Genomic DNA, 19032 nt, shown 5'->3' with positions numbered 1-19032 from the left:
GTCCAGGAGGGAGATTGGACGGTAACAGGTCACCTCCTCTCTATTACCCTTCTTAAAAATTGGGACCAAGATTGACTGGGTCCAAGATATGGGGAGGCCACAGGCCATTGCTGCGTCAAACACCCTTTTTATTATCGGTGCCCAGAGATCTGGTCTAAATTTAAAAAAATCAACTGGGACCTCGTCCGGGCCTGGGGCTTTTCTACTCTTGCTAGTATTTAATGCGTTTATTACCTCATATAATTCAACTGTCAGAGGAATTGGGAAAGAGTTATCCCAATTTACATTATCATTTTTCCCGCCATCATCTGCTACTGGTGGTTTGCCAAAAATCTTAGAAAAATGGTTTATCCAGGTGTGTCCCTCAATAGCTACATCAAGGATTGGCTGGTCTGTTGAATCTATCAGTGAAGGTGCTTTGACTACTTTCCAAAATAGTTCGCTATTTTTGTTTAATGAGCTTTCATGCAGCTGATCCCATAGCGCCTTTTTCAGCTCTTCTTTTCTCATTTTACATGCCAGCTTGTAGACTATTCTCAGGTTCCTTACCTTTTCCTTGTCTCTTTATGGTTGTGTAGTTTAAAGTGTGTTTGACAGAAATAAGATACAAATGAGTGCCTAAGCAGTGCAGAAATGATAGATTTAACAGATAAATATAACTTTAGAATTTCTAATGTTTGTGTAGTTTAAGTTAGGTTTGTGTACCAAATATAAATAAAGTTTTCCTAGCTATAACTTATCTGTCAGCATTTGGCTCTTTTGTGAACTTTAATGGTTTTTATAATGTGAGTAACAATTTTGTAATATTTGTCCAGTTTAGTCTTGTGGAGTGGAGTGTTATTAACTGGAGTGTTGGACAATATAGTGGCGGATAGTGTTGCAAAGTGTACTGTGGTGCAGTACATCATGGTATAGTGGATTGAAGTAAAGTAGAATGAGGTATAGTAAATGCCATATACTGGAATAGCACACCGCAAAGTGGTGTAGAGTGGAGTCACATACAGTGAAGTGGTGTACAGTGAGTGGCGTATGTCGGAGTAGCATTGAGTGTAGTTGCATACAGTGCAGTGGTATACAGTGGGATAGCATAGAGTGGAGTGTGGTAAAGTGGATTTACGTCCTGTATATATTGTAGGGTGTATCAGCGTACACTGTACTGGCATACAGTGGAGTGGTGTACAGTGGGGTTACTTAAAGTGAAGTGTGGTACAGTGTAGTGTTGTACAAATAAATTGTGTAAAATGGAGTCGGGTATATTGGAGTACTATACATTGTAGTGGTGCAGAGTGGAATAGCGTACACTACAGTGGGGTATTTATTTATTTATTTTGAAAGTTTTATATAGCATGAACAAGATCTTTGCAGATATCAGAGCGCTTTACAAGGACAAGGGGGTGATAGAATAATAGTAGGTAATAGTTGAGGTAGTTAGGTACAAGGTGCATAGTTACATGGGTAGGTCAAACTACAAGAGGTAGGTCATAGTTGAGGTAGTGTAGGTACAAGGTGCATAGTCAAACAGGTACGCCAAGAATATAAAAGTACAAGAAGAGGAGCATATACTTGTTTCAGCGAGCTTACAATGCTTTTGGAGATAGCATAAAGGTAGGCATAATTGAGGTAGGTGAGTACAGGGTGCATAGTCACACAGGTGCATCAGTAATACAAGAGTAGGAATAGTTGAGGTGGTGTGGGTACAGTATGCAGAGCCAAACAGGTACGTCAATAATATAAAAAAATATACAAAGAGGGAACGTATACAATCAAGTAAGTCGATAATACGAGTAATACAAATAGTCCAAGGGGTCAGGAAGGTGGTACAGAGCGGAGTCTTGAGAAATACAGAATAATAGATCATGTGTATTTAGCCATGAGGATCGCTTTTACTTCTTTCTTAAAAAGTTTGTTGGAGGAGATGAGCCTGGTTTCAGGAGGGAGTGAGTTCCAGATCCTGGGCGCCATTCTTGAGAAGGAGCGTTTATAGGTTTTTTCCTTCCGAAATCTTCGAGACTTCAGCAGAAGATTGTTTGTGCTTCTAGTAGTTCTAGAGCCACAAGAAATTGTCAGCTTTTGAGTGAGGTAGGCGGGTGAGTTCATGTGTACAGCCTTGTGTGTCATGCAGGCGATTTTCAGATGTATTCTGGCTTCAAAAGGTAGCCAGTCCAGGGATTTAAAGTCAGGGGAAATATGCGAGTGTTTTTTTGAGCCAGTGATGAGTCTCGCTGCAGCGTTAAGGGACGCTCTTAGGGGTGCCGTTGTAGTTAGGGGGAGCCCACAGAGGGCGATGCTACCGTATTCTATGTACGGGATGACTATAGATTGTACTGCAGTTTGGAAGTCTTTGGCTGGAAGGAAGGGTTTAAGTTTTCTCAAGGTATTGATCTGGAAGTTCGCTCCTTTGGTTGCCTTGCTGATGTGCTGCTGCATGTTGAGATTGGCGTCAAGTGTTATGCCTAAAGATTTTGCTGAGTCTACGATGGTAGGTTGTACATTTAGAGCAGTTAGGTGCTTAAGCCATGTTTGAGCGGTAGAGATTTTTGCGGGAGGTGAGATCAGGAGGAACTCAGTCTTCAGCGCATTAAGTTTGAGGTGATTCTCGGCCACACAGGATTGGGTGTTTCTGATCGTGGTGTTCAAAAGCATGATGTCCTTGGGGGATTGTATTTTGAGGTAAAGTTGGGTGTCGTCGGCATACATGTGAAAGTGAACATTGGATGCTTGTAACAAAGTAGTGAGAGGTTCCATAACTAGGTTGAACAGTGTTGGGGAGAGGGAGGATCCTTGAGGAACGCCTAGCGATACAGGTACCGGAGAGGACATCAGGTTGTTGCTTTTGAATCTCTGTGACCTGTTGTGTATAAAGGAAGCGAACCATTTGAGAACAGTCCCAGCTATACCCATTCTTGTGTTTAATAGTTCGAGTAGGTTCTCATGTTTAACTGTGTCGAATGCTGAAGAGAGATCAAGAAGGATGAGGAGGAAGGTATCATTTTGGTCAAGGATTTGGAGGGCGTCGTCAACTATGTGAGTCATAGCAGTTTCGGTACTGTGCCCTGCTCGGAAGCCTGATTGATGAGGGTTGAGGAGATCAAACTTGTCTATGTGTTTAGTCAGTTGTAGCTGTACGCATTTTTCCAGCAGTTTAGCGAGAGTGGGAATATTTGTGATAGGACGGTAATTGTTTAGATCGGTGGGGTCTGCTGTTGTTTTTTTTAGTAGCGGTGTGAGTTGTCCGACTTTGAGGGCGTTAGGGATGGTTCCTTGTTGAAGAGAGCTATTGATAATCTTAGTCCAGAGTGGGAGGAGCAAAGGGTTAAAGTCTTTTACAGCGTTAGCAGGAAGGGGGTCGATGAGGTGATTGGATGGTTTCAGGGTGCTGAGTAGTCTGCCAATTTCTTCTTCGGAGTAGGTGCCAAAGGATGACCATGTAGCATTGTTCTTCGGTTCAGACGATGCTGTGTGTTGGGGGTTGGAGTAAAGGATTGCGTCATTGAGGAGATCGCTTCTTATGTTGTCGGTTTTTTGGTTAAAGAAAGCAGAGAAGTCTTCACAGGAAGGTGTAACGCCCATGATGCTGAGTGTCTGGGGTTGTTCTTTGGATTGTGTTCTGATTAGCTCAAACAGTTTTCTTGGGCGGTTTTTTGCTTGGGCGAGCTGGAGACTGAAGAAATCTCTTTTTGAGCGTTTTATTTTCCCGAAGTAGGCGTTTCTCTGTTTCTTCAGGGTTATTAGGTGCAGTGCAGAAGGGGCTGATCTCCAGGTGCGCTCTGCCATTCTCATGGCCCGTCTATCTTCATTGAGGCTCCCGTCATACCATGGGTTGGAGATCTTGGACGAAACTCTTTTCAGTTGCATGGGTGCAGCCTCATTAATTATTGTGGTCATAGCATTGAGATAGTGGTCAGTCAGGAGTTGAACGTCCGTAGCACCGGAAGGGGGAAATAGGAGATTGCAACTGTTAGGCGGTAAGGAGTTTGGGTTGAGTTTCTTCATGTCTATTTTCCAAACTTTGGGCTTGGAGGGTTGAACTGGGTTAAATTTGACTTTTTCATTGATGAGGAAGGAGACAATATGATGATCTGACCAGTCACAAGGTTGGATTGACTCAAGTTGAATAGCGTCCTCTTTGGAGATGATAAGGTCGAGGATAGAACCTTTCCCATGGGTCGGGCTATTGCATATTTGGGTGAGATCAAGGGCGTTGAGGAGGTTTTTGAGGCTATTTACCACTGTGTCACTGCTGTCATTCCAATGGAGATTGTAGTCGCCAAGGAAAATTTGGGTGTTTTGCCGACCTGAGTTGGTTGAGATTGTGTACATGAGTTGTTGGGAGAAGGAGAGCTTGTCCCCAGGTGGGTGGTACATGATGTGTAGTGAGCATACCGGTTTGCTTTCGCTGATGACATCAAGGCAGAGGTATTCACAGGTAGTAAGAGAGGGGGCGGACGCTTTAATAACTGAAAGGTTAGATCTGTAAATACAGGCAATTCCACTGCCTGTCTTTTTGGTCCTGTCAAGTCTAATGATACAGTTATTGGGGGGGACTAGGATATCCATGATAGGTGTAGAGGAATCAGACAACCATGTTTCAGTCAGAATGGCTAGATCCGGTTCCAGAGAAATTATGAGATCGGCGACCCCCGCGGAATGTCTTTGGGCCGATCTGCAGTTGAGAAGTATGTATTTGAGTCTGGGGGTGCAGAGGGTGGAGGAAGGTTCTATAGTGAGGGGTACATTTGTGAGGTTGTTGGGGACGGAGCCTCTGTTATTATGCGTGTGGTGCCTGAGGGGGTTAGAGAGAATCGTTGGGATGGACCGATGGTTGGTGGCTAGGCGGTTTTGGGGAGCCGGGACGTAAGAGTGGAGAAGGGTGTGTATGTCATGGTCTTAGACCGTATTGATAGTGCGTCTGGGGCGATTGGTGGTATTGCGAGAGGGGATAGAGGTCCACTGTGAGGAGTGTTGTGTGGTAAGGCGAGTAGGAGGTGAGGGGGAAGTGTTGTTAGGTGTAAAGGTAGTATTGCGATTGGTGGTATTGCGATTGGTATTGCGAATGGCGGTATTGCGAGAGGGGATAGAGGTCCAGTGTGGGGAGTGTTGTGTGGTAAGGCGAGTAGGAGGTAAGGGGGAAGTGTTGTTAGGTGTAAAGGAGGTGGTAGGAGGGGGGTGTCTAGGGTGTGTGGGGTGTGTGATGAGCAACTCTTTGATGGAGTGTAGTTCTTCTTTCATTTGGAGGAGGGTGGACATAATCATGTCCAGCGTGGAGTTGGGTACGGAGTTGGGGAAGGGTACTGGCGGTGAGCAGGCGTATACGTTACTGGAGAAGGAGGGGAGTCGGGGTGGAGAGGTGAAGCTGGTGTAGGGGTTGGAAGTGTTAGAGAGAGGGTTAGTGTTAAGGTTGGTGTTGGCGTTATTGAGCAGGGCATCAGTGCTAAGAGGGGAAGTGTAAATGGGGGAGGTGTGGAGGCTGGGGGTTGCGGGGGTGGAGGTGGGATAGTGGGGAGTGAGAGTGGGGGGTGAGAGGATGAGGGAGGGGTGAAGGCTAGGCGTGACGGGAGTGCCAAGTGTGGGGGGGGATAGGCGGAGAGAGAGTCATGTTGTGTGGGGTGCAGTTGGGGGAGGGGGGGTGATCTAGGACGATTGGTGTGAAGGACGGGACAGGAGTGCAAAGTGTGGGGGGGCTATGGGAAGAGAGAGAGTCATGTTGGGTTGGGTTGGGTGGAGTTAGGGGAGGCGGGGTGTTCTGAAAAGCTAGCAGGAGGTGTGATTGGCGGGTTATGTGGGGGAGGGGACGAGGCGGTGGCGGTGTGGGGGACGCTAGAGGAGGTGGGTTCGGCGTCTAAGGTTGAAGGGTGTGAGGTGTCTGTAGATGGAGGGTGATAGAGTAGAGTAATGGGGGAGTGAGGAGGTGCGTGTTAGTGTTAGGAAGAGCTGTGGAGTCCAGGATGTTAGGAGTAGTGTTAGGAGGTGCTGTGGAGTCCAGGATGTTGGGAGTGAAGGCGAGAGGGTGTGGGCTCTGAGATTTAGAGAGGTATTCTTTGAAGGTGGGGAACAGGATGTCTAATAGGTCTAGGTTTCTATCTGTGGATTGAATTAAGATGGTGCCGTTGTTGTAGATGGTGATGGTTGCTCTAGCAGGATAGCGTTGTGATGGTGTGATTGAGAGTGTTACCCCATAGGCAGTTTTCCTAGTGGTCGAGACGGTGAGTAGGGTAAGGAGTGCTTTTCTCCATTGTGCTCTGCGTGTAGTGTATAGGATGATATCAGTGCTCTTCGTTCCATTGTTGAGCGAGAAGTAGGTGTCTACAAAGGGGGTTTCAGGGTGGGACTTCAAGAAGTTGTGCTTAAACTTTTTTGCGTTTTTTTTGGTGAGCCCGGGGGGGGGTAATTTATTTTATAAGTGTGTTTGCCCATGGGTTCCATGTTGGAAGTGGGGGGAGAGGTGGGTAAGGGGGGGGGCGTGGATGGGTGTGGGAAAGGCGCTATGGTGTGAGCGAGGAAGGAGTTGGTGCAGAAGAAAAGGAGTGTGAGCGGAGGAGTGGTGATTTAGACTACAGGGTACAATGTAATACTGTACAGTGCAATAGCGTGTAGTGGAGCAGCATCAACTCTAGGGTGATACTGTGGAATAACATAGAATTCAGTGTAATAACATTTAGTTTAGTGGTGTTAGGTGTTCAGATGTACACTGGAGTGACATATAGTGGAGCAGCATACAGTAGAATGTTGTACAACTGAATAGAGTTAATTATAGAAGCACACAGTCTAGTGATGTACTGTGATGTGTGGTTTAGTCGAGTTGCACATAATGTAGTCTGGCAAAGTGAAATAGCATACAGTGAATTGTGGTACAGTCCAGTGGCATATACTGCATTTCAGTACAATAAAGTGCATGAACTGGAGTAGCGGACATTCAGATAGTCCACACTCCAGTAGTGTACCATCAACTGGAGCAAAGTGGAAAAGCATACAGTGGAATAGCATAAAGTGGAGTGGCTTACAGTGGAATAGCATGCAGTTTTCATTAGTACAGTTTAGGGGCCTCCAATAAACTGACATACATTAAAGTGTAATAGAATACAGTTGGGAACAGTATATTAGAGTAGAGTATAGTGGTGTAGATTGGAGTGGCATACAGTGAAGTTCGGTGGAGTACTGTAGAGTAGATTGGCAACAAATGCAGTGGTGTATACTGTAGAGTTGTAAACTGCAGTAGCATACTTTAAATAGCATCCCCTGGAGTGACGTAAAGTAAACTGTTCTAGAGGGGATTGGGTAAAGTGGAGTATGTAAATTAAACGTACCGTTAAAGTGTGTGGAAAGATCTCATTGTTATATTTCCAAAATATATATTGCAATTTGCAAATGCTAGGGGGTTCCTAAAATGTGCTTTAAGCCAATGTACTTTACATACACTTTTGTAGTTTGTGCACTGCAAAAACAGTCATTCAGAATTTGTTAAACCTTGACAGGAGTACATATTATGATGCGCAGGTGATTATTTTGGTTAGTGCAGGCGAGTAGTGTATTTAGCAAATTGTGCGTGTATTTCGCTGTACTTCCAGGGTACATAGTTATGACAATTCATTACCTGATTGGCTAATGAGTGCTTTTATAAAAGTCAAAGGCAGGCATGTTGTTTTTAGGTGCACTTTGGCTGTGTTCTGCATTTCGGCTTCTAATGAAGGTAAGTATTAGGTTTGGTATTTTTGCCTTACCTATTAACACTTTAGTAAAGTGGTCAAAGTTAGTGCCAAATATTTTTATGTTTCTGTATTTTTGTTTTTAAAAAATACGTAAAAGCTTCGTACTATCGCGGTACTACAAAAAAGAATATGCAGTTACCATTTTTTATTTATAAATGTCTCTATATTTTTGTAGCAATGTACTGGTTAATAAGGTACTCTGTACACATTTTTCAGCATATTTCAATATTTAAAAATTGGAAAATATATTTTAGCACAATACATTTATAAAATATAAGGGTAGATTTTCATATAGTTTGCACTGGATTAGCATCACAAAAGTGGCGCTAACCAGCAAAAATGTTTTTGGGGAATTTACTTTCCAGCGCAAATCTTGTTTTGTGCTGTAAAGTACCCTAAAAGAAGCGTAAAGCAGCGCAAGCGGGAAGTTACATGGGTAGTACATGGGCTTTCCCATGCAATCACACATGACTTTTGAAGGAAACCCCTATCTGCAACAAATTGTAGGCAGTGTTTCGCGCTGAAATTTAACACCACTTCAAAGGAGGCGCCAACAGGAAAATTATTTTCATTTCTCCTTTCTTTTCTGACTTCATGCATGCTGCACTGTACATCACACATACACAGTGGGAAATAGTTTTAAACGTATCTAGGCATGGTATTTTGTGCAGGAAGGGTATCCTTCTTGTACAAAGCCTATGCTAGACTTACTCACACACCCTAGCACTATGGCGTGAAGGTGTGTGCATGGTGCTCGGTGGCTGAAAACAGTGCTGGCACTAGGGAGAGGGGAGGAGAGAGCCATATCTCTGAAAATATGGTACTCTCCTGCTCCCTCCCTGTCAGGCAGCACAGCTCAACCTCTTTGGGTGAGGAACTGCATTGCGTGTGTATTTTTTGACAATCTGCCACATAGTGTGTTATAGTGTATATCCAATTATCGATTTTGTTTTACTTTTTTTATGTGGTAGTATCACTATACTCCATAATTTATAAAAACAATTATATAAACTTATAAATACATTTCCCTAACTATTACAACTTTACTAAAGTGGTTATAGGTACTGGAAAAATACAAAACCTAATACTTACCTACATTGCAAGGCATAACCCAGAACACAGGGGAACTCGAGCTGAATCAACATAGCAGTCTTTAACTTTTGTAAAGTCAGTTATTAGTCAGTTATTAGCCAATCAGCTAATGACTTGTGATCGCTATATACCTTGGTAGTACCTTAAAACATACGTACCCTACTTACCAGCTGTACCTCTCAGAATCATCTGTGCAGCATAATATATAATTCTGCAAATTTTCAGGAAAAAAAGTGGCGGCTGGCTTGTACTGAGGGAGTGAGGCACAAAAAAAAGAAAGAGAGAAATTGACTTAACTCCGCAGCGCGACGTCCTCCTCCCACGGATGTCTTCAGAAAGCTCCGTACGCAGGAAACTGCTCTACCCAAACCTGGCACTGCTCTCACATCATGGGAGCAGAGCCAGGATATGATAGAGCAGGCTTTCTCAGTGCTCCTAAGAACACTAGAGGCCTGTGCTTTCTCTAAACCAGCTGTCTAAGACAACTAGGTTAGAGAACTTTACAAAGCGCATGCCTGGCTGGCCATCGCAAGATGGATGGCCAAAGAGACATGCACATTTTAAAGCACACAGCTCACTGTTGCTGCCCCTCGGCAGCGCTGGTTCCGCCCCGTCCAGACACTTAGTTCTGGACGGGTTGCTGAAAAATCAAATGGTAATAAATAAACTTTATTACCATTTCATTTTTCAGCTCTGGGGCTTGTGGGGTGAGCTCTTCTGCTCAAATGGAGGAGCCCCCCCCCCCCTGAAAAATGCCACTTTCAGAATTGGAATAGCCACAGAAAAGGGAGCAAAATCGGAAATAAATGCACTGGGGAAGAAACAAACTAACAAAAAGCTTAAATATAGTTGGACAAAAAGGGAGAGGTGGACCAGAAGTTTGTGGATGGGATGAATGTGGCTGAGGGATCTGAAAACATGAGCGGTAGCTAGGCAGGAGCAGGCTGGTGTAGAACAAAATGGCAGTGCGCTTGTGCAAGATGGACTGCCGTCCGTTCTCGCTATTTTTTTAATACATTATACGTCGCAGGCATAATTTTCATTTATTTATTTTATTTTTATATACTGTATACAATCATTAATACTGGTGTGGGGTAGACCACAATTGGCATAGGTCGTTATTACATTGTTATGAATGTGATTGCCCTCTTGCTGGTTAGATTTTAATAGAGAAGGAAATGTAAGGAGGAAAGGATAGAAAGTTAGGAAAAGAAGAAGGAAGGAGGTAGGTTAGACCATTAGAGATGTATACATATATACATACATGGCTTAAACATTAGCATCCGTTACATCGACTGCCTTACGTATTATCACACTCGGGGTTAGTGACTTTTTTGATGTGAGGCACCGGAGGTCGATTTCATGTAATTATGCTGAAATTTTATGGTAATTTCGCATAATACAGTTAAAGGAAATTACACACATTTTGGAAACTCCTAATGTGCATGCTTACACTTTTGGAGAGAAATATACATGTACAGTGTATATGTCAATCTTTTTTAATCTAGGTTTTTCACAGTCAATCTTTTTTAGGATTTTTTATTGTGTTTTTAAAGCACCACACCCCACCACCACCACAGCAGCCCCCCAAAAAGATAGGTATTGATTACTAGGCTACTATAGGATAATAAAGTATTATACAGAAGTGTTTTGTCTCAGATATGAGAAGTTAACACGTTAGGAGGACTAGACTAGAAAGTTTATCATACAGATTTGGGTTGATTTCCATGCCTGATTGGTTGGCTTGCACTGGTATTTAGGTTTGGTGAGAAAAACAATCAAGTATGGTAGCATAACCTTAATGTGCAACAAATACATACAAAAAGAAATAAATAGGAACATGAAAATCAATAAATAAAAATAAATAAATAAATACAAATAAGTGGAGCAGCCAAAATCTTTTCTTAGCAGCATGCTCCTGCAGGCTACTTGATGCATGAGTTGTTGAATGCCAATCCTACCTAGTGTTGATCCACCCCTTGCCTCTTTTTTTCCACCAGCCTACACCTCTTGTCTCTTTATCTCAGTCTTTCAGGTTCTTTTTCATCCTGGATGCCTACCTGTGTCATTGCTTTCCTATTTTCCTCTTCTGCCTTCTTTCTCCCTTTCATGCCTTTCTTTCTTGTATCGATCAAAGTCTGATGATGAAAAATGAGTCCCAGTGCCACAAAATGAGTTCTGGTGTCAAGCCTGTTACAGGGGAAGGGAAGCTGGGGCTCTTTGCCCTGGCCCCATGCATTTTAGGGCTCGCTCTCCCCTTACAGCATGTTTTTAAATAATAAGACAGAAGGTATGACCTGTTCCTTCAAGATGCAGAAAACGTGTCAACACCACAAAGTGACAGCAGATACTGTTTTGTCTCTCCCCAGAGTATATATCTTAATTATGAGCCGCTTCTGGGATCTGAAACCGAAGAAAAGCCCCCAAAAGTTTTGGCCTCTGGCCCCACGAAAACTACTGACATGGCTGGTTTGTGTCCACCATCTGCAACCACTTGCACAAATTAAGCACTGAGTGGACTGCAGACAGAGGCTATTGGATCAATAGCAACACTCATACCAGCAACAAGGACAAGGACATTGTGGGTAAAGAGTGTCTTAGCAGAAACATGTGTGTAGTGATTTGATTACTCAGGAACTGCAGCAGGTATATAGAATTTAATTCGGAGGGCAGGCTTCGCAAGTCTACCCATTTCCATCCTGAGAACATGCTCTACAATGGTCTCCAGCTTTATTATTTTCTTCTCAGTAGTTGCGCTGCCTTGTTTCTTTCCCAGGGCTTCCTTTCAATGTTGCTTCTAGTTGCCCCTCCCCCCCAAAAAAAGGTCTAGGCCAAGTCTCATATTTTGATCTCTGGTGCAAGAAATATGCTTCAAACGCAATATTTCTCCACTTGCACTTTTCTGTTTATTTTAAAGTGGGGGTACCAAGGTCTCCCACATATACCACTCTTCCTCTTTTCCTCCAGTGAACATCTAAATCAAAAAGCTCTTGAGCACATAAATTTAAGCAGACCGACCTTAGGCTTCATATTAGATAAACTATAAGTGACGGCTTGTTTCACAATATGCCTAAAAAATACTGCATAAATGCGTTACAGAATGCCGGGGAAAATATTAATTGGAACGGGAAAATTTCAAGCTTTTGGAACCCCAAATTCATATTGACATGAAAAATAGTCCCATCGCCTAGCAGTTCCAACACTGGACAGTGTATGCAGGGACAGAACACAAAGTAGGGGCAAAGGTCCTATTGGACACTGGTCAACATGTCATCCCACTCGCGGTAAATTCATCAGATAGCTTTCAAGTTGGTCAGATAAGACGGTCTGTTCGTGAAAAGGGTGTCTGTGCGCTGTGGGGAACATGCCTTCCTTGTCGCTGAAGTCTGTAAATCTGTCTCTCGAAAATGGATTCAAATACCTTACCTAGTATGGATGCGACGCTCGCCAGAGTGCACTTGATACGGCCTGATCTTAGGTTTCTCTGAAACAGCACAGCCAAACTGGTGTTGATATATTCCCTCGAGCAAATAAACCATGAAAGTATGCATTTCCCTTCACTGGGTCATGGGAGGAATTCAGTTTCACAAAGAAATCTCTAAAGGGCATCAGATAAGCTTACTGTATACTTGTATGTCTGATCGACATCATCTGTAGTCCTTAATACTCCTTTCACTGACCAACGGCATCTAGCTCTTCAGATCTATTCGTGCAATCAAAGCTGTACTACAGCTCCCAGAATGCATTAGGTCGTGAAATAAAAGTGTGGTACTGGAAAATGGAGACTCACAGCCATTCTAAAAACTCTACGTATAGTCTGAATTGCTGGCTGATGCACTTTTAAACGTAGGATTCCATGCTTCAGTGCTTCTGGGCAGGAAATCTAAAATGTAATTGGTAGAATGATTGATCTCAGATCTCAGCCAATGGTCATTACTGGGGGGAGGGGCGCATTCCAACACATCGCTTTCCTGCTAGTGTTCCACTCTGGACAGGGACCAACTAAGTGCAAATCAATCCTGTCCTTAGTCAATAGAACATTCCAGCACAAACAGCCAGAAACCATCCCCTACAGACAGGAAGCCAAGCAATCGTAGGCCCCGTTTCACTTTTTCGGCCTCCTGATTGAGGTGAAGCTTGAATCCAGAGTCACAGTGAGCACCGAACCCACATCTGAGCATACCCTTCTCACTAAGGGATTCTCACTTACAAAAATAAAAAATCATGAGAGGCTTCTTGAATTAATTTCAGCCACTAGTAATTACTTGGGGCCACATTACATTGTATTATTTGTTTTGCCCGTTATTTCACTTTGCACAGATACCAGCCACATGTAATTCTGTACCAGTTCAACTCCAAAAGGAACAGTTCAGACCGAATCACCGGGCTAAGTCCCCTCTAGTCCTGGACTTTAAATCTACAAACCAGTGTGATGGGTAATTGAATGCAATAGGTTTAAGTGAAGCAAGTGAAGTAAAATAACAGCAGAACTCACAGAAAACAATAGGATGTTATATAAATCATTTTCTCGACATAAACATTGCTTAGCATTGCTTTGTGCCACTTCGTGTTAAGGGTGTGAAATGGGCGGATCACTGCAAACACCGATCATTTGTGATGCAAAGCAAGGTCTACTAATATAGTCAACCGAGCTTTCCATTAAAAACTTACCCTTCTTTGAAACAGGCACTAATTAAATGTTTTAATTTCTCCAAATTTCATACATCATACACTATACAGCACACATCCATTGTGTGGAATGTATAAGAATTTGCTAGGCAAAATATTTTGTACTGAAAGGGTATGCTTCCAATACAAATCCTATGCTAAACATCACACACACGCCTCTGCCCCAAGGTGAAAAGGTTTTACATGGCTTTAAGCAGTCTGTTTGGGGCAGCGCAAGGGATGACAGCAGTGGCATTTTTATCTATAAATATGGCTCTATGTTGCTTTCGTGAATTGCTCAACACAGCCCAGCAAATCTGGGCCAATCCAAAAACTACATTACTACAAATTGCTATACACAAACTTATGTGCGGAAGTTACACCTCCACCTGTCCTATTTTGTTCTGTACAAAAATCTCTGCCTGGACCGCAGAGTCTCAGCTTGCATAAGTGTATGTTTTATTAGGAAATGTAGGAAGAACAGTCAGGTGTGGTTGGAAATGGGGAACTTTTGTAAATAAAGAGGAGGACATTAGAGAGGATTAAGAAGTGGTGTAAGGAGGATTAGGGGCGGGTTTAGGGAGGGACAGACACCCACACCCACACACAAAAGAGAACCCCCATTGCTTTGGAGAAACTCCACTTCTAAAGTGCTACTGCCAAAAAGGTACCCAAAGAACTAATTACTCCACCTCAAAGCAGAATTAAGTCCAGTACCACACATGGTCAACCACTGAAATCCGTAGTAAATAACTAAGGTAGGGCCTTTTGAATAAAACCTCACAGAAAGTAATGTTAAATTAAATGAAATGGTTAAACTATAAATAAATACAAATTGATGTTCAAAATATATACATATAAAACACATTTATTATGTAATTATAAGATATTTAGTAACCTTCTTGAATATACAAATTAAATGTAACATGACAGTTTAATATAATAAATATACATTATTTAAAGTAATTCTGTACATTAATTTTAATAATTATTATTACCCAATAAAACACCTTTTTTTAACTTTAGGTTGGTATTTATTTTTTAATTTAAACTTCAGAAAAATAACTTTAATTTCTTGTAATATATGTAAATTAATTGAACAATTAAAGTTAAATTGATAGCTGCTGTAGAATTTTTGGAGGTAAGTGGTCCACCTGGTACTAAAGAGGGTTCTCTGGGGCAGCAGCACTGGTTGCGAAAGAAAATCGGAGGAGTTGACATGGCACACAGCCCTATGTGCCATGCCTCCCATGTACTGCAAAATATATAGGTAAGTCACCCCTACTGCAGGCCTTTAGCCCCAAGGTAGGGTGCACTATATCCTATGTGTGAGCTTAACAGCATGAGCAGATCTGCCCCTACAATGTACAGTCCATTCTGTAATATTGTAAGTGAACAGGAAAGTCATAAAGAGTACATGTGCTGGATACTTGTCAACAGGAGTTTCCTAGCGCCGTGATGGCTTCACTGATTTCTGAAATGTTTGGTACCAAACACCTTGCCTTAATAAATCCTCACTGATGCAAGTATTGGGACTATTAATACATTCAAACAGGATACCCTTTTAGAGTGTCTCCTGAAACTTAACCTAGCACTAGTTGGGTCTATGGCTGTTTTTCAGCAGCTTGACACCACCAGCCATGTTTCTGACCTCATGGGGTGAGTACCAGTGCTTCCAAAGGACAGAAACAAGACCTGCTCTAGGTGGGGGTGTTTCACACCTCCTCCAGGTTAGGAAGGCCTTCCCAGGCGGGAGGCTTCAAAGACAATGCTGCCTTTGAAATCCAACCCAGGAACCCCCAGATAGTGGGGGAGGTCCAGCCTCCTTTTCTGCTCCACTTTTGGCAGAAGGAAAGGCGGGAAAAATCGTTAGATGAGGAGGAGGGTCCTCCATCAGCCTGCACCACCCCTAGGGTGGGCAGGCAAGGTGAACTTCTTTCCTGAATTCCACCATCTTGAGATGGTGAGAAAACCTCCAATCAGGGCTAGTGTAGTGCCCCTTCCCACAGGAAGTAGTCACTAAAGGGTTTAGACACCCTAAACGTAGAAAACCCATTGGCTATTACTTGTCTCCCCTTGGAACACCCCTAAATTCAGCATTTAGGTGGCTCCCCAAGACATGAAACTCAAATTCATTGGACCAACGAAAGCCAGGGCATAAAAGACCTGCTGCATAGGAACTGAAGCTGCAGAAGAAAAAGGCACCAAATGCTGCTAGCTGCTCCAAGGACTGAATAATCACTGCCTTCTGTGTTGTCATGATGAACCTGCAGAGCACCAACAACCTTACAGAAATTGTCAAGAAGCTCCCTAGGAGGAAAGGTATCACTCCACTGCACAACACAGACACCAATCCTGTGAAGTCTGTTTTTTCGACTTGGTGCCTCCTAGCGGCCCTAATGCAGCACTGAAGCAAAGAGAGGTAAAACAGCTCGGAGGGTCAGATCTGTCTCTCCACCAAGTTTGGAGGCACCAGGACCTACTGGAGCCGCAGCATACCAAAACCTGGGTACCAGACCCACAATGTAAAAACCAAGAAGAAGAGCCCACCCCTGAACTCCCAAAGCACCAGCAGCAAGCAGCCATCGAGGAACGTGAAGACACCTGAGACCCATTTCCTGAGAGGCCCAGCTATTCCTAGATTGCTTCTCCAAGTTACCTGCTCAAGACCGTGAGGACCTAAATACGCATGATGCCCTGCTGACCTGTTTGCTTTGCCCCCTGCCCACCAACACCACCACCGACTAACCAGCTTCGCTCCCATGGCTCCCATGGTCCCCAGGTCCTCCCTCCAAGAAGACCCACGGGACTTAGCTGTAAATCCACCTGTGTAGTGCATTTTCAAGTGGCCTTCTCCTTCTTCTTTGCGTACCAGTTTCCAAGACCCTCAGCACTCTGCTCCCACCCAATCCGAGACACACCTGAACTTCTCCTGCTGGAACTTTGGACCTAGTCCCAACATCGACCTTAAACAACAAGGTAAACTTCGTGAAAGCATTGCCTGATTTTGCAAGCATTTTTCCTCTTTTTCCCCATTGATTCCTCCGGTGTGTAATTGCGTACAAAAGTGATATATTTTCCGAAGTTTGAAAACTCATAACTCTGAAAGTTCATATTACAGAACTGTGTTCTTGGTCTTAGAAAAATACATAAAAATCAACTCTATTTTTATAAAGTGGTCTTTGATTTATTCTCCTCTTTTTCTCTTTAAAAAAAATGTTTTTATAGCATTTTTTCAACAATTAGGCTGCTATACAGATACATAGTTATAGCCACACTGGGCATTGAAACCTGCAGGAATAAAACAGCAGCAGCCGGCAAAGGAAAAATAAAGAAAAAAAACCAACATAACTCAACTTATTCAGCCATACAGAGTGATGCATCATTTGTCAGAGTCCAAAAAAAAGAGGTAGAGTGTGAATAACATGCAAACTAATGCCTGCCAGTGATGTCCTGAGATAAACCATGTCTTCATCTCCCAGCACTACCACTGTTTACCATAATTTGTCCAATTACAGAGTTAACGACACAGGACAACCAACAAAGAAGTGAAAGATCGTGAATGGGAGAGATAGCCTGATATACATATATGAATTACACAGTAGTGAGGACAAAAGTGGACCCTTGTTAGGTTCAGGTAGGTGACCGGTGCAAGAGAGTACCTGATGAATCCCAAATATCCTATCCTACTCCTACACATGGGGCCCCCATGATGGCCAAGCTCAGTCTGTGAGTTCAGGGTGGAGCAATAAATAAGTGCGAAGGGGTTACCAAATGTTTTTGGGCCTAGCGGAGAGTGGCAGCATTGTTACATAGGTGTCGCTGGTCATTTCACAGTAGATTAAGTCCATCAGCCAGGCTTTAGGTACTGGGGCCGTAGAAGAGCCCCAGTTCTTGGACCCCTGCCATTTTGCTAGAAGTAGAGCGATGGCAGTGAAGCATCCTATACCTGCTGCCAATGGCTGCTTAGTGCCCCTTAGGGCGAAAATACTATTTGGTGCCCTGCTGCTGTGAGCGCTGGTCGCGCGCCTGCTCTGCTGGCTACTTTTAAAATTTCCCGTTTTTTCTCCTTTTTTTGTTAATTTTAGTGCCTTCTCCCCTGCTTTTAAGCGCGCTTTCTGGCCCCTACCTTGCACCTTAAACAGGAATCACCACCGCTGTTTGGCGGGTCCGGGCTTCCGGGAGGCGGAGGGTTTGAGCGCCATTTTGCGTTGGGAGGAAGCGCGAGCGCCATCTTTGAGCGTCCAGGTCACCTGGGACGCCGAGACGACGCTATTTAGGGCGAGCTGACCGGAAGGTGAGCCTGCTTAGTGCCCCTTAGGGCGAAAATACTATTTGGTGCCCTGCTGCTGTGAGCGCTGGTCGCGCGCCTGCTCTGCTGGCTACTTTTAAAATTTCCCGTTTTTTCTCCTTTTTTTGTTAATTTTAGTGCCTTCTCCCCTGCTTTTAAGCGCGCTTTCTGGCCCCTACCTTGCACCTTAAACAGGAATCACCACCGCTGTTTGGCGGGTCCGGGCTTCCGGGAGGCGGAGGGTTTGAGCGCCATTTTGCGTTGGGAGGAAGCGCGAGCGCCATCTTTGAGCGTCCAGGTCACCTGGGACGCCGAGACGACGCTATTTAGGGCGAGCTGACCGGAAGGTGAGCCTGCTTAGTGCCCCTTAGGGCGAAAATACTATTTGGTGCCCTGCTGCTGTGAGCGCTGGTCGCGCGCCTGCTCTGCTGGCTACTTTTAAAATTTCCCGTTTTTTCTCCTTTTTTTTTGTTAATTTTAGTGCCTTCTCCCCTGCTTTTAAGCGCGCTTTCTGGCCCCTACCTTGCACCTTAAACAGGAATCACCACCGTTGTTTGGCGGGTCCGGGCTTCCGGGAGGCGGAGGGTTTGAGCGCCATTTTGCGTTGGGAGGAAGCGCGAGCGCCATCTTTGAGCGTCCAGGTCACCTGGGACGCCGAGACGACGCTATTTAATGCTCGCTGGTAGCGCGCAGCGGTAACGCGCAGCGGAGCGCCTTCCCTGCGCCTGAGTCGTGCCAGAGTCCTGCCCGTCTGCGCTCGTCCGCGTCTCGGAGGCGGACGGGGCCGGACTCTGGCGGTCGGCGCTTGTAGCTTGCTTGTCTACAGGGTGCCTTCTCGTAGCTTGAGGATGTTGGTGTACAGCGCTGCCACCTTGTATGCCTTGCGCCCCTCCTACTCGACCTGTCCTGCTCTTTTTCCTGGTGGCCGCCGCTTAGGCAAAGGCTGCCCCGTGTGCAATTGGCACTCAACAGGATCATCTACCTGTGCTCTTCCTACCCCTCCCCAATATTGTCACTGCGCGTTGCTTAACACCAGGTCCCTTCCTCGTCACACCTTAGATATTTGGGATCATCTCACGCAGTCCAAGATCTCCTGCCTATTTTTAACTGAGACTTGGTTGGGAGTGGGTTCGGAACCCGACATTGCCTGTGCCGTTCCGCCCAACTATTCCATTTTAAGGAGGGATAGAACGGAGGGAAGAGGCGGCGGGGTGGCCCTGATAGTGGACAAGGCTTTTGGTTGCTCCTCCTTTGCGGTCGACAACATTGCCGGCT

This window comes from Lissotriton helveticus, chromosome 7 (genome assembly GCF_964261635.1).
Source record: "Lissotriton helveticus chromosome 7, aLisHel1.1, whole genome shotgun sequence".
Classification (NCBI taxonomy): domain Eukaryota; kingdom Metazoa; phylum Chordata; class Amphibia; order Caudata; family Salamandridae; genus Lissotriton; species Lissotriton helveticus.
The sequence above is the reverse complement of the archived record's forward strand: the minus strand, read 5'-3'. Positions refer to the sequence as shown.